We start from the raw sequence: 15321 nt of genomic DNA, 5'->3' as shown, positions 1-15321 counted from the left end.
TTAATAGGGGATTTTCCAATTTATTTTCATCTTTTAACAATTATATCTCCGGCCAATGAGGCCATATCATTTATCAATGATTTCAAAACAATCATTTAAGTCATGCGCAAATCATGTCGAGGTCGTACGGCTCGATCCAATATAATATTTAAACTGTGCACTGCCAGATGGTCGAATGACGCGAACCATAGATTCAATTTTTTAATCTGCCGAGGCGTTCGGCCCGTTCCACAAAACATAACACATTCAAACAATCGATCAAGAATACATCAAGGGCAATTATCCAAGAAAAGGCAAATCTCTCTTTTAAAAGTCAAGAGAACGATGTCTAGCCTTTTAGAAATTTATTTACAAGGTTTGATATGATTTAAGAACTTCAAATTTACAACAAAATTGCAAATATTACAAGTAAGGTATGCTTTTGGGTCCTAGACTACCCGAACGTAAGCATATTAGTAGCTACGCACGGACTATCGTCACCTCGTGTGTACGTAGCCCCCACAAATAGGATCACACCTTAATTTATTTCACCTATGGGGTAATTTCCCTCTTACAAGGTTAGAAAGGAGACTTACATTGCTCCGAAGTTCCATAACCGGCTCCAAAGCTTTTTCAATAACTCAAACCGATGCCCAACGCTCCAAAACTAGTCAATAAATATGCAAATCCATAAATATTTACTCTAATACTCGTTATAATTCAATTCGCTATAATTTCTAACTCCACTCGAAAAATCGGTAAAATCACCCTCGGGCCCACGTGCCCGGATTCCTAAAATTTTTAAAGATAAACATTACCCATAATATTACGAACTCAAATATATAATTTGTTCTCAATTTCTTACCCAAATTCGTGGTTAAATTCCAAAAATACCAATTTCTATATTTTTCTTCAAAATCCCAAATTTCTACAAATTTTCATGCCTAAATTCATGTATAAACCTTGTATGTAACTCACAACTAGTAGGAATAACTTACCTCATACTGGATGATGAAATCGCCCAAACCGTGAAAAATGGGTGAAATAAACTCAACCTCTGTTTTAAAACGTTCTGCCCAGTACCGTCACTCCTCTTTCGCGTTCGCAACCAAGGTCTCGCGTTCGCGAAGGCCAAAAAGCCACTGCCCAAAATTTCTTCTTCGCGTTCACGTGACCAGTGTCACGTTCGCGAAAGAGTGTCCATACAAGGCATCGCGTTCGCGTTCAAGCCATCACGTTCGCGTAGGCCAAATGGCCTTAGGCCCGTCTCCTCCTTTCTTCTACGCGTTCGCGATTGCCCCTATGCGTTCGCGTAGTTCCTCAATCTATCCCTCCACGTTCGCGACCTACACCTCGCGTTCGCGAAGACCAAAGCCCAGCGGCCTCAATACTCCTCTTCGCGAACGGGGGACTCTCTTCGCGTTCGCGTGGAAGGAAACCAGATGCCAGATATCAGCAGTTCCAAAACAACCCAATTTGGTCCGAAATCACCCCGAAACACACCCGAGACCCCATCCAATCATACCAGCCAGTCCCATAACATAATACAAACTTGCTCGAGACCTTAAATCCCATCAAATGACATCGAAATCATGAATCGTACCCCAATTCAAACTTAATAAACTTTGAAACTTCAAACTTCTACAATCGATGCAGAAACCTATCAAATCACGTCCGATTGTCCTCAAATTTTGCACACAAGTCACGTTCGACATTACAGACCTAGTCCAACTTTCGGAATCAGAATCCGACCCTGATATCAAAAAATTCACTCCCAGGTCAAACTTCTCAAAAATTATCCAAATTTCTAACTTCCGCAAAATGACCCCAAAATGACCTACGGACCACCAAATTCACTTTCGGACGCGCTCCCAATATCAGAATCATCATACGGAGCTATTCTCAGACTCAGAATCCCAAACGGACATCAATAACATTGAATTGCACCTCAACCCAGATTTATGAAATTTTTCCAAAATGCCAACTTCCACAATGGGCGCCGAAACGCTCTCGAGTCATCCAAAACTCGATCCGAAAATACACCCAAGTCCAAAATTATCATACGAACCTGTTAGAACCTTCAAATCCCGATTCCGAGATCGTTCACTCAAAAGTCAAAGTTTGGTCAAACTCTTCTAACTTAAAGCTTAAAAATTTAGAATTTTCTTTCCAAATCAACTCCAAACTTTCCGAAATTCAATTCCGACCACGCATACAAGTCATAATATCTGAAGTGAAGCTACGCAAGGCTTCGAACCGCCGAATGACGCGCCGGGGCTCAAAATGACCGGTCGAGTCGTTACGGTCATAGTTTGACTCAACACAAAATTTAGAAAGAACGTGAGACTTCTGAAATGTGTAGTCTTAAATATGCCATAATATTTGTGTGAGTATAATGCTTTTGAAACTCATGGCCTTAATTAAATATGTCATGTATGGCTATAAAACATTTCTATTACGGGAATATATAAATGTAAAATTCTGTTTGGAATTCACATGAATTTAGTAGAAGAAGACTAAACAAGTACTCCCTCGGTTCACTTTGCTGTACTTTTGCAGGGAGACCATGTCACGTTCTTAAATGTGTATAAAGGATTCATTTAGTCTAATAAATCTTCGCAGTGGTGTCACAAGAATTTTTTAAATTATCATGCCATGGTATTGGTAAGTCCGAGTCCAGCTTTCAACCCAGGATTTTGATGCATTTGAATGTTCTCTCCCTTTTCTTTCTTTTTTTATAAATATTTGTTAATAGTGTTTTGTGACCTATCTATTTATTTGGATTTTGAGGTGCCCCTCATAATATCGTTGATTGTTTTCCCACTACATCTATTTGTCTTTCCATTTTTATTGTGTTTCTGCCTCATATTTTCTGATCTGAGCCTATTTGATAACATCTGCTATTCGTCTTTGAAACAGCCATTCAGTCACAATGGGATGTACATGACTGTCAGAACGTCTCAAGAAGTTCATATTCATCCTTCATCTGTGCTGTTCAGGTATTTTTATATCATAGGTTTCAATGTATTATTACTTCACCTTTGCTATACTCTCTAAAGAAAGGTGCTACATTTCTTTATTTTTATGCGAATTTTTGAGGGCTTTCCATGTGGGCTTCAAACTCCGGGGAGTTTAGGCTCGCCCCACTGCCTCTCTCCCAACTAAAATACCAGGTTTTGTTTGCGGTAGTTTTTGAACCGTGAGACATGTGCCTTGCTTACACGTCACGTGTTTTGTCCTTACCACTGAACCAAAACCCGAGAGCTAAGAAGAGGCTATACTTGTTGAGTTGAATAAATAGTTAACAAATAGTGAATGTTCCAAATTGTTGCATCCTATTATTGCATGGTTTGGTTAGGAATTGGTTCTTTATTGTCGCCATCTTTCCTTCGTATATGTACCTGCGTGCATCGACGCTGAACATCTTTTTTTTTTTTTTGCTTTGATCAGCGAAAGCATGGCTGAACTTATTTCGTAACTGCATGTTCATGTCCCGCACGAACACAGTTTCTACTCGAAATGGATCTTGTACTAACATTTGCATATTGTCCCTTATTACTTTAGGATAAAAAGGAAGAAACAATACTAGGTAAATAGTTAAAAGTTATAATATCCCAATATTGTGCTAACTATTGTACCTGTAATGTCACAACCCAAACTAACCCCTGTCGTGATGGCGCCTATCGTGGAACTATGCAAGCCGACTCATTTCCAAAATAAACCGATATTTTCATTTCAAAGATAATTTCAATATTATTTAACATAAAAACCTTCGTAAAGGAGTACCAATCAAAGTAAAAGTGCGGAAAAAAAAATCCGACATCGGGGTGTCACTAGTCATGAGCATCTACTACAAACTGTCTAACAATATTAAGGCTAACTCAGCCTGACAAATAACTAAATGCAACTAGAGGAAGATAAGAGGGAGAAGAGCAGGGGCTGCGATTGCCAAACAGCTACCTTGCTATATCCAAGAAAATTTGCAACCATAACACTCAATAACCGCTACCGTGCCCAGCTACACCCGAATCTGCACACAAGGTGCAGGGAGTAACGTGAGTACGCCAACTCAGTAAGTAACAACAATAAATAAAGACTGAGCAGTAGTGACGAGCACTAAAGTATATAGCATTCATATCATGAAATTTCAGTAAAGTACAACATGAGTTAAAAATCAGTGTTTGAATCAAATCATCTCGTTTAAACCCGGTTCCAGTAAAAATCATTTAAAGATATTTTTCCAACAGTTTTTCAAACAAAGGCTCAATGCAAAGGTGAGCAAAAATGATGAAATCATAAACAGCCCCTCAGGCAAAACATCACTCATATACAGCCCCTCGGGCAAACCTCACAGTCACTCGTGCCACTCGGGCATACCTCACAATCACTCTTGCCACTCGGGTATACCTCACAATCACTCATGCCTCCCAATCACTCAGCACCCGACACTCGCACTCAGTAGGTACCTGCGCTCACTGGAGGTGTGTACAGACTCCGCAGGGGCTCCTTCAGCCCAAGCGCTATAATTTGCACGGACAACTCACGTGTTGCATCGACAACTCACATGCTATAATAATAAAGTATGATGCAGGCGGGTAGCCCCGATCCACACTCATCCTCACAATCAGGCCCTCAGCCGCACTCAGTTATAAACCTCTCAAGCCACTCGGGCATTTAAGTCAAACAGGGCATTCGGCCCAAAATATGTATATGCATCAAAACAGAGTCATAAAATTGAGTTATGCGGTAAACAAGTATAAACATGACTGAGTATAGGTTTTCAATCGAAAACAATGAGAGGATAGTAAGAAAAGCCCCTAAGGGTCCAAACAGCACTGGCGCAAGGCCCAAACATGGCATTCAGCCCAATTTACAGAACAGAAATGTGATTAGTTGGATGGATTAGGCTGATCAATCCGAAATGCGTGTCATGATCATTATAGCCAGCTGATTCATTCAGATAAGTCTCTTTTCAAATTTTCTTCAAATAGTCATCTCAGTTTTTCTTTTTTTATTTTTTATTCCTAATTCTCGAAGTCACTTCGCTTCGTTTCTTTTGAGTCTATTTTTCTAAGTCTCTGTCAAATTAGTTTTTTATGAAGCAAGCAAGAAAGGACTCCAAAGCTCATTACCGGCTTTTTATTTGCACCAAGCGAAATTTGGCCAGGCACATTCCAAGTGACATGGTTTAAAATGAGCAATGCGATGGTAAGTGAAGTTCAGGTGGTCAAGTGATTCGTGAATTTGTAGGAAATGCAAAGGTTCCACAGTTGTCAGAATGAAAGTGTCATACGACGAGTTGAGTGTAAGTGATTCAAGTTATTCAGAGGTTTTGTGTTCGAGGTCCGATTGAAAGGTCAAGCAATTCTTCGTAGCCCGAAGCAGCTAATCAGAATGAAGCAGGATAGTGGCAGAAGCAGACACCTTCAGCAGGGATGCCACAAACTAACCGCCACAGTTTCAAACTGACAAAATTTTCTTTGTTTTAAGCAGGGAAAAGAAATCTTGTTTGCTTTGCTAGGAATCCCCCATGAGGAAGGTATGCTCCAGATAAGTTCAGTCTTAAGTTTTCAAGGCCCTCCTGGATAATGGGATCTAATTTTATGTTTCAGGACCCTCCTGGATAATGGGATGCAACTAACAATCAATGAATGTTCCTGGTACAAACTGGGGCAGAAAAGTTTCTCTGTTTTGTCTGTGTTGTCATGATTGCAGGCGCCCACCTGGAGAACGAGGGAATTTATTTAAAGTTCTAAGTCATCAGGCGCCCACCTGGAGAATGAGGGAATTCATTTCAGTTTTAAGTAATCAGGCGCCCACCTGGAAAACGAGGGAATTCATTTCAGTTTTAAGTAATCAGGCGCCCACCTGAAAAACGAGGGAATTCATTTCAAGTTTTAAGCCAACATCAGGCGCCCACCTGGAGAACGAGGGAATTTATTTAAAGTTTTAAAACATCAGGCGCCCACCTGGAGAACGAGGGAATTTATTTAAAGTTTTAAGTCATCAGGCACCCACCTGGAAAACGAGAAAATTCATTTCAGTTTTAAGTAATCAGGCGCCCACCTGGAAAACGAGGGAATCATTTCAAGTTTTAAGTCAACATCAGGCGCCCACCTGGAGAACGAGGGAATTTATTTAAAGTTTTAAAACATCAGGCGCCCACCTGGAGAACGAGGAAATTTATTTAAAGTTTTAAGTCATCAGGCACCCACCTGGAAAATGAGGAAATTCATTTCAGTTTTAAGTAATCAGGCGCCCACCTAGAAAATGAGGGAATTCATTTCAAGTTTAAGTCAACATCAAGCACCCACCTGGAAAACGAGGGAATTCATTTCAGTTTTAAGTCATCAGGCGCCCACCTGGAAAACGAGGGAATTCATTTCAAGTTTTATGTCAACACAGGCGCCCACCTAGATAACGAGGGAATTAATTTCAAGTTTTAAGTCAGCAGGCACCCACCTGGAAAATGAGGGAATTTATTTCAAGTTTTTAAGTCAGCAGGCGCCCACCTGGAGAATGAGGGAATTTATTTTGAGTTTTAAGTCATCAGGCGCCTACCTGGAGAACGAGGGAAGTCGTTTAAGGATTTAATTCAAGTTAGAAGTAGCAGAAGCTCGCCTCAAGAATGCAAGCTGACAGTCTGAGATGAGCAAAGGAAGAAGTCTCAATCCAGAATAAAAGAAAAAAAAAAGAAGAAAAAAAAAGAAAAAAAGAAGGAGAAAGAACTAGCACCTGCAGTTAGCAAGCATCAAGGTTCAAGTCAAAAGTCCGCATGAAGAACCATTCAAGACTCAAGATCAAGCTTCAGAAGACTCATAGATAGGAATCTTGTAACTCGTAGCTGATAGGCTTAGTTAGTTTCTTTTTCATTTTGACTTTGGTGTAATAGGGAGCTCAGCAAGAAAGAGCAGCAGCAGCAACAACAGTGAAATCACAGCTTCTCGGTAGTTCCAGCTACCAAAACTTCCAGAACTACACTGACCTGATTCCTCCATAGCCGAGGATATGTAGGCAACCTCGGAAGCAAGGTTCGGTCAAACGATTTCAAAACGCTTCCATGGAGTATACAAACGGTCAAAAATCGCTCGTATTTGCTCAATGTATCTTTGCCCGAAAACTCTCCGTGTTTCCAAGCAAAGAGGGGCAGCTGTGAGCACGTGATTTTTGCCCGACTAAAATATTCCTATAGAAATTCACATATAGATTTTTCTTAATTGTTTTTAGTTTTATAGAATTTGTAGGAATTTTGGTTAAAAGCTGCTTGCATTTAGTTGCATATTTAACATGCTAAAATCATAAGAAAAACACCAAAATGTCTAAAGTATTTCGTGCATAACATTTTAGGTCTAGTTGCATTTAGGATTTAATTACATAAGTTAATTGCATTATTAAATAGAAAATCACAAAATATGGGTCATTTTTGTATTTTTAGCATTTAATCGCAAATTAAGTAATTCTTCCTTCATTAGTCTAAATTAATTAATGGTAAAATAGATAACTAGGTTTATTCCTACAAATTAGATTGATTTAATACTTAATTTAGGTTTTTGATTAATTAATTTTATTTAAAATCAAGGAAAAAGAAAAAGAGAAGGAAATTCTGTTTGGGTTTAAATCTGGGCCAAAACAATTTGGCCCAAACACTCACCTGAATTCCGCCAAGCCCAACCCCTCACCCGGTCCTGTCTCACAACTAAGTGCGAACGACGTCGTTTTGGATGGATCGATCTCGATCATTCAATCCATCGCCATCCAACGGACACAGTCCACTCTCACCCCCCATATAAAAAGCCTATTATGCGTTTCCCCTCCCCCACAACCCTAAACCTAATTCCTAACCAAGCGGCGCCCACCCCCTTTTCTCTCCCTCCGTCGACCGAACTCGCTTGAACTCAAGGGAGTTCACTCTCCCTCCAACTCACGCACGTGATTCCTTCACCCTCCCTCCGCCATGTCACCCGTCCCGTAACGACCTCTGACAGAAAGATTCTTCTCTCCCTTAGGATTCACGCGCTTTTGGTATTGAGAACAATCTCGGATAAATGGTGGTCGTAGGATCTGAGAGATTCAAGATCCTAGACCTCCATTTGTCCGATTTGGTTCACAAGAAAGAGAATCGAATTCTTGCGGATTTTTCGGACGGAAAGAGGAATTTTGGGCATGACTTGAAGAAAGAAAAAAGGTATGAAAATTTCGGGTATATATAGGGAGGTTAAGAGATTTCTGAGAGAGGTCATTTTTTTGGAACAAAAATTTCAGAGAAAAAAAATCGCAAAGGAAAGCTAGGGTTCTAAAAAACATTCTTTTTCTTTTCAGTGGTTCATCTCCATTTTTTTTGATTTTCTGGTTTAGTTTCAGAACAAAAAAAATACAAAAAAAAAAAAGAAAGAAGCATGTTCAGTGTTCGTCTGTTCCATTTTATTTTAATTACTGTCTGAAAATTCGAAAAAAAAAACATATTCCGTCCCTTCTTTTCCAATCTGGATTTTGAGTTGAAAACTGGAGTTCGATTGGAAAGTGGTTGAGTTCGCTGCTGCTCGAGAAGATTTTGCTGAAGTTCTTGTTTGGACGTCATTTTCTTCATTGTAATTCTGCTTACCACGATAATCTATTGAAGTTGCTGTTCATTTAAGAGGTCATATTTTTAAACTCTATTCTTCTTCCGTTCTACAGATTCTGTGTCATGAATATTGGTATTATTTGCTTAATTTCTCTTATTTCTATATCTTGGCGTATATGACGATGTTTTAAATATTTTATTTTGAATTTTGAATGGATGAGTTTATTTTCAACAGTCATGCCGTAGATTTTGTCTTCTCTTATCGACATGTTTATGTTGTTTATTTAACTGAAAAATCCAAATGAAGTCCTGAAAATCACAAAGGCTCGAAAACCAAAAGAAAACTGAGATTTCGGAGAGGATTTGGGGAGTAATTGATTGCTGAATTTTTGAACTCTTCCCTGGATCTATAAAAGGCTGTTGAATCTCGAATAATTGGTTGTTTGTTGTAATTCCGTACTGGAAATTGTTCCTTTTGCTTTGTTTGGCTAAGAGCTGAGCTCCTAATTCTAGTTACTGCTTCTCCTTCAAAGTTAGAGATTCATTTCTCTCATTTGTTTGTGTGGCCAAGTATCGCTTTTAACCGAATGATATAAACCTTTGATTTATTTGAATGAGAATAATGCAAACCTGTTCATACTTTGTGTTGTTTCAAATCTGCCAAATTGGTTAATATTCACCATGATACCTCTTGTTTGGTTACTCTATTGAAACATAGTTGAATTGCAATTCAAGTTTACTACACTTGTTATGTCAGAAAAAATGATTTTAAAATCTGTTTGTTTTTCCATTGAGTAATGTGGTTTCAGAAGATGAGAATTGGGCGAAAACAGGTGGAGAATTGATCTGGACACCAATTGGATTGATTTCTTATAGTATGAACCGGTAACTCAAGTGTTTTATGAGTTTGATTCCGGTAGCCTGATTTCGTATTGTTAGACTTGGGTTATTAATTAAGATGGTGTATGTTTATATTCCGTTTTAGAGGTTTTCTCTTGTGTTAGCTGATGTTGATTGAGAAATTACTCCAACAAATGTGCAATAGTCATCTTTAATTAGTAAAAAAGGCATTTGATCCTTTTCTGGATGGAAACTGTAGCTAATGTCAAATTGTGAAACAAATGAAGAGATGCTGTCTGTGAATTTTTATGGACTCGTCTGTATGAGCCAGCAATTTTAACTTGAACTTTACATGCTCTTGCCTACCAAAAGTAAAAATTCCTTATAATCCCAGACTCTAAGATTAAGCAATTTTGAACATCGTAGCTTGCTTTAGGCGCGATTAATAATAGAGCATCGTGACTATGGGTATGGTTCCTATGGCATAGTCATGATACGTAATCCCCAATTCGAGTGCGCGTTTCACGCGACTCGACCATAACTTCAAATAATAATAAAATTTAACATGCTATAAATTGCGGGTGCATTTCAAGTGGCGCGGTTTGCGATGAATACCAATTGAATTATGTTAAACTTCCCTTTCAACTTCTTAACTGTTCAAATCGCAATTAAATATAAAGAACAAACAATGTCACTCAAATGCAAGTTGCCGAAGGTGCACTTCATCCAAATAAACTGTTACTGAGGTGAACCTAGTAAGCAAAAAGAAAAAACCAAAAACATCGGCAGCTGCAAATCTCAACTTTGCATCATCCAACTCCTTCTGTACTCCTCTAACAGGAATCCAAATAGACTGCATAAATAACAATATGTTGGTCTAACAAAAGATAGAAGTCATGTTTTATTGCTAAATTAAAACATGTTCAAATTTATCATTTATTGCTTCATTTATTGATTAATACACAGTGAGGAAGAGAGTAAAAGAACGAAAGGTGATGCCTTGTCATATTTATTCATTATGTTTATCCGTTTTCATTGGTTGACGATGTATTTGCATGTCTTATGTAGTCATTCAGGTTGTAGTTATCGTATCTTGTTCCCCCTCTCGCATGTCCCCTCTCAATCCTACATATTAAATCTTTATTTGTTACTATGTTGCACATATATCTACGTTTGTGCAGGTTAAATTACGTGAGTGTCCTGTCATAGCCTCGTCACTACCTCGTCGGGGTTAGGCTCGGCACTTACGGAGTACATTGGGTCGGTTGTACTCATACTATACTCTGCACTTCTTGTGCAGATATTGATACTGGTCCCAGCTATACGTGAGACGTATCAGCTCGGATTATCACATTTGGAGACTCGAGATAGATCTGATGGCGTTCGCAGACCTTAAAATCCCCTTCCTCTTTCCCCATTTACTGTTCATTTCACTCGAAATAGTTGTATTTATTTCAAACTCTATTTGTAGAACTTCTAGACTTGTGACTCTAGTTCTAGGATTGTACTTAGATATTTTTGGTTATTTTACCTTTTCACATATCATTCTAGTTTTATTTGAGTTTAAATGAGTTTTAATTACTTGAATTGTTTAAAATGGCATAGAATTTACTCTAACGTTGGCTTGCCTAGCGAGTGAAATGTTATGCGCCACCACAGTCCCGAAGGTGGAAATTCCGGGTCGTGACAGAAAATCTATATATATTTTGTATATATATACATTATATATTTGGTACGGATTAGAAAGAAAATAGATTTACGTGTGGACGAGTATATGACAGTCCAATTTCGAATTTAGTCAAATTTCAATACCGATACTATATATCGAGCGAAAATCCTTTTTAAATAAAAAAGACTAGCCTCTATTCATTTTCCACTAGTTACAATTTTAGCTTGTGTTTTGTTTTGTTTTTGTCCTTGCTGTTGCAACTTGCAATAAAGTCTAGGTCGACATATCTTGCCTTGTAGTCTATTAATCTTGTGGTACTGTATGCACTTTTATTTGTTTAATAAGCACAAATTAAGTAATATTAAAGTGTCCAATAAGTGCAAGCCTATTAGTTGAAATGTCAAAAGTTGGTATTAAATTTAGGGAGTTATTTATGCTTCCGTTTGGCCAGATTTTGGTTACTATTTTTTAAGTTTAAATTTTTTTTTCAAGTTTCAAGATTTATGACAGTTTTTGAGTGATATTTTTCCATTTACTCACAAAACTTTAACTTTTTTTTTCAAATAAAATACATGTACAAACACAATTTTAATTTTTAAATATTATTTTCCAACGTAACTTCAAAAACTCTTTTTCCAAGTGTTAATTAAATATATGTTTAACTATGTATTCATTTGTGCTTATGTTTTATCATGCATTTTCATAAGTGAGTTTCATACTCATCTTCATGCAAACACTTATACTATAAAAGATATATTATTCCTAAATACAACATGTTTATACGAGATGTTTACATTGTAAGTGTACCTTATTATTGGTAAATTTTGGACTTCACCAAAAATAATTAAGGAAGTAATGATATGCAATAAATAAATAAATAAATAAATAAAGTTAAAAATATTATACTTGACTCAAGACACATTATGGGGAACACGTTTCTTTCACGATACATCTTATCCTTTCATTGATAGAAGTTAGCAATAGCATTATTCTCATATTAGCGGAATTATGGTTGTTTGTCTCCTTATATGGTCATAGACTCTCGAGATAATTCATATTTCAAGACTAGCTATTTTTTAGAGCTGAAATAAGTTTAAAATTTATTTCTCCGTTCGAGCATGCGGGGGTGTTAAGCAGGGGCTGAGGAAGAGTATTAGTCGCGGGTTCGAACGAACTCTGCTTAAATCTTATATTTGTATTAGAAAATACATAAAATATGTATAAATATCTAATTACGAACATAATAACTAAGATAAACTATGAGTTCCTGATAAATTGAAAATCTATAAACACCAAATCATAGCTCCGTCTCTGTGTTAAGGTGTCCCACATTTGTTGAGGGATGGGTTGTTATATGGTCTTGGGCAAGAGTTGGAGTCACTCGGCCACCAATTATCTTCATTTGGCCCATTGTTTCCCATTAAAACAATTCGCCCCAAGTTGATCTAGTTACTGTTCTCATTTATAATCCAAGTTGATACTATTTGTCATGTGGCTGGCTATACGACATTGTTTTTGTTTTTTTTTGGAAAATTTCTAGGAAACCGTAGCTGCTATTCTTCGGGTACGCACTGAATAACTAGCTCACCGTGTAATAACTCGCAAATCACACAGAAGATATAAATTGCATTAGGCACGCCCGGTACGACTAGCTCTGACCGGGAAGACTACTGGTGAGGAGAATCGATCTCAGATCTCCCATGTGAGAAACCACTCACCCAAATAACTCAATCAACCCCGGCGGCGGGCGTGACTTCACAGTAAGTCTTTGTGAAGGCTTTCTTTTTGTCATTTTTCTCCCTTGTTTAGAACAAGTTGTTCTGACAGTTGCACGAGAAACTATTAAGTTCTATAAATAGGGGAGAAACATTGTTTTCCTTTTTACAGCAAAAAATTGAAACTCCAAATAGCTCATCAAAATGTTTTCCAAAACTAACCTTTTTCTTTGCCTTTCTTTGGCTATTTTGCTAATTGTAATATCCTCACAAGCTGATGCAAGGGAGACGTCTAAGGCAGCTGCTCCAATTACCCAAGGTTTATTTACTTCTTCAATCTATTACTACTCCCGTAGTTATTTTCATTTTTAACATTTTGAGTCTGCGAACGGATGTTATAAATGTTTAAATATTCATGTAACATTTGGCTTAGAATTTTTTGATATTAAATATGTCATAATATCTTATAAAGAAATCTCATTAATGAAAAAATTGGAATTTCGGAATTAAATAATTATTAAACGTTGGTAGCATTCTTTGCTGGAGTGATTTAAAAGGAAAGTAAAACACATGATTGAAACGAAGGGAGTAAATGTTTATATAAGTATTATTTAACATTTTGCTGAAAGTTTAATGTCGTTTTGAAACTTTCTGAGACATTCTACATCTATAATATTTAGTAATCTAAGGATATCCCAACACCGCAAAAGTTTCTTCTTTTTATCTTTATTGAATTTGGTGATTACTTTTTATAATAGTTTAAATTCTATTGTTAGAGCAAGGACACTTCATTTGAAGTAGCGACCTGTCCTGCCAAATGTGTGATCATTTTATTTAAAACTTAAGTTATTAGAGGAGGAACCTACGTTCATCCTAATTTATTTATGTTTGCGGCACTGAGAATTAATATGGTCACAAATTAATTTCCTCCTTTATTGGTTAACCTATAACTAATACATTACTCTACATAACCTAATTTGATGCAGAAATGAATTCAAACAACACTACTGATCAGAAGATACCAAAACGTCCAAAACCAGGAGGCAATATCTTCGGCAAAGCTTGTAAAATTTGCCCATGTAAATACCAGATTTGCAGCAAATGTCCTAAATGTGATGACCAAAATATCGCCGGCAAATTTTGTAAAATTTGCTCATGTAAGACTCAGATTTGCAGTAAATGTCCTAAATGTCATAACCAAAATTAGGCCTCAGAGACTATGTACTTGTGCTGGTGTGAGTTTAGTTTTGAGAATAAAAGGAAAGTTATGAATAGCCTAATATAATTCTATTCACTTTCCTCTAGTTAATTTCTCTTAGTTTGTGTTTTGTTTTGTTAGTAGTTCCTATTGTTGCAACTTGCAACAAGTCTTGGGGTCAACATGTACCTCTTGTCTTGTAGTCTTTCGACTGTATGATATTGTACCGTATTGTATTGTATTTTTCTTTAGCCACTTGTTATCTGAAACCAAATCCAATTAAATCTAATTCGCGTTGCATAGGTTCTACTACAGTTAGACCTCTTTATAACATCTTTATATAATAGTCACCAAATTTTCTTCGAACCCATTCTTTTAACTCATGAGTTTTATTAATTTTAGTGATTGGAGTTAAGCTTTAGTAAAGAAAGAGCTTTAGGAAGTAATTGACTTAGATTCTTTAGGAGACCTTTCCTTCGCAAATAATGCAGTATGTTGGAATCTATCAAATTAGTCTTAATACATCAAATTCCATCCAAGTTTAAATTCCATAATTCCATAAATCCCGGCCTTACAGCAATCTCAAAATTAGTTTAGGACGATAATCATGAACGTCGTAGTTTGCTTTAAGCGCGATTAATAAATCATCGTGGCCATAGGTATGGTTCCCGTGGCATGGTCACGATACGTAAATTCCATTCGGGTATGCATTTCATGTGACCCGACCATAACTTCTAACAATAATAAAAATAAGCATGTCGTAAATCGCGGGTGCATTTCATGTGGCGCGATTTGCGACGTGTGCCAAAACGACAAGTGTACGGCATCGTGACTTGTTCCAGAAATAATTTCATAAATAATTAAAAGCGGTTAAAAGTAAAAATGCAAAATAGGTTTTAAATATATAACAAATCAGATAATTAGGCAAATTAATAATAGTTGAAGCGGCCGTGCTAAAACCACGGAACTCGGGAGTGTCTCACACCTTCTCCCGGGTTAACAGAATTCCTTACCCGGTCTTCTGTGTTCGCGGACCATAAATAAGAATCAAATTTTCTCGATTTGGGATTTAAAATAAATCGGTGACTTGGAACACCATAAATTATTCCAAGTAGTGACTATGATTGAATAAATAATCTCATTTCGAATAATGTGACTTAAATTGAAAAAACTACCTATCCCCCTCGGGAAAAAGGAGGTGTGACAACACCCCGATGTCGGGCTTTTCTTTCCGCATTTTTATTTTGATTGGAACTCTTTTAAGAAGGTTTTTATGTTAAATAACATTAAAATTATCTTTGAAATAAAAATATCGGTTTGTTTTAGAAATGAGTCGGCTTGCCTAGGTCCGCGATAG

At 37.1% G+C, this 15321-nt stretch overlaps 1 long non-coding RNA gene across 1 annotated transcript; it reads left to right on the top strand.

The window, feature by feature from the left end:
- Positions 1-2458: 2458 nt before the first annotated feature.
- Positions 2459-6887, top strand: LOC104116686 (uncharacterized). Its single transcript, XR_690899.3, has 2 exons — positions 2459-2643; positions 2899-6887. It is a non-coding gene; the product is annotated as an uncharacterized lncRNA (long non-coding RNA).
- The last annotated feature ends 8434 nt before the right edge of the window (positions 6888-15321 follow it).

This window comes from Nicotiana tomentosiformis, chromosome 9 (assembly GCF_000390325.3).
Source record: "Nicotiana tomentosiformis chromosome 9, ASM39032v3, whole genome shotgun sequence".
Classification (NCBI taxonomy): domain Eukaryota; kingdom Viridiplantae; phylum Streptophyta; class Magnoliopsida; order Solanales; family Solanaceae; genus Nicotiana; species Nicotiana tomentosiformis.
This window is presented reverse-complemented; position numbering and strand designations above follow the sequence as displayed.